The sequence below is a fragment of the Arachis hypogaea genome, chromosome 19 (genome assembly GCF_003086295.3).
Source record: "Arachis hypogaea cultivar Tifrunner chromosome 19, arahy.Tifrunner.gnm2.J5K5, whole genome shotgun sequence".
NCBI classification, from domain to species: Eukaryota; Viridiplantae; Streptophyta; class Magnoliopsida; order Fabales; family Fabaceae; genus Arachis; species Arachis hypogaea.
In genome coordinates this window covers 58536985-58537943 of record NC_092054.1, presented here as the reverse complement: position 1 = coordinate 58537943, position 959 = coordinate 58536985, and the positions used below count along the sequence as shown (strand labels likewise).

Genomic DNA, 959 nt, shown 5'->3' with positions numbered 1-959 from the left:
TCAAGCGCATCACCCAGCGATGGCTACAGATTTTGAAATAAAGCCCGCACTGCTAAATTTGATGCCCAAGTTTCATGGCCTACCTGCTCATGAGCCTATCAAGCACTTGAGAGATTTCCAGGCAGCCTGTTCTACTGTCAGGCGTGATGGCACTGATGAAACTTCAATTTTGCTGAAAGCTTTTCCGTTTTCTCTTGAGGGAAAGGCAAGAGAGTGGTACTACACTCAACCTCTAGCAAATGTATCCAACTGGGATACACTCAGAAATGAGTTTCTGGAGAAATTCTTTCCATCTGAAGTTACTGATAAGCTAAGGAATGATATCTCCACAATTGTTCAAGATGACAATGAGACTCTCTTTGAATACTGGGAGCGCTTCAATAATCTTCTGGAAGCATGCCCCCACCACATGATTGACAAGATCTTGCTATTCAGCAATGGTTTATGAAGAAGTACAAGACCACTTATGAAGCTTGGCAATTGATCAATGATTTAGCTGAATCCACTAGGAACCACAGACAAAAGCAAGGCCGTTCAAAAGCTGTTGCAGAAGTATCTTCTAGTAGAGAGACTGCTGCTCTAACTCAAAGCATCTGTGAAATGACCAACTTGCTGAAGCAAATACAGTTGAATCAACAAGCTCAGCAAGCTCAACCTCCACCACAGCAAAACCAACAACTAGTCCCACAAAGAATTTGCAGAATCTGTGCTGATTATAGCCATTACACTGATGAATGCTCGCAGCTCCAATAAGAAGACAACATGGTGGCATCCACTCACAACTTCTTTGACCGCCCCAACCAAGGGTACAATCAAAGTTGAAATAATAACCATGGATGGCAGGACAATTCAAATCAGAATTGGAGGGACAACAATAACAAAGGAGGCAGAGATAATCAGGGAAATCAGAGGTGGAACAATAACAATAATAGGCAACAAAATCAACCTTACAGAGCACC

At 42.4% G+C, this 959-nt stretch overlaps 1 non-coding gene across 1 annotated transcript; it reads right to left on the bottom strand.

Annotated features, from left to right (window-relative positions):
• Positions 1-307: 307 nt before the first annotated feature.
• On the bottom strand, positions 308-415 carry LOC112781553 (small nucleolar RNA R71). Its single transcript, XR_003192325.1, has one exon. It is a non-coding gene; the product is annotated as a small nucleolar RNA R71 (small nucleolar RNA).
• Positions 416-959: the final 544 nt, after the last annotated feature.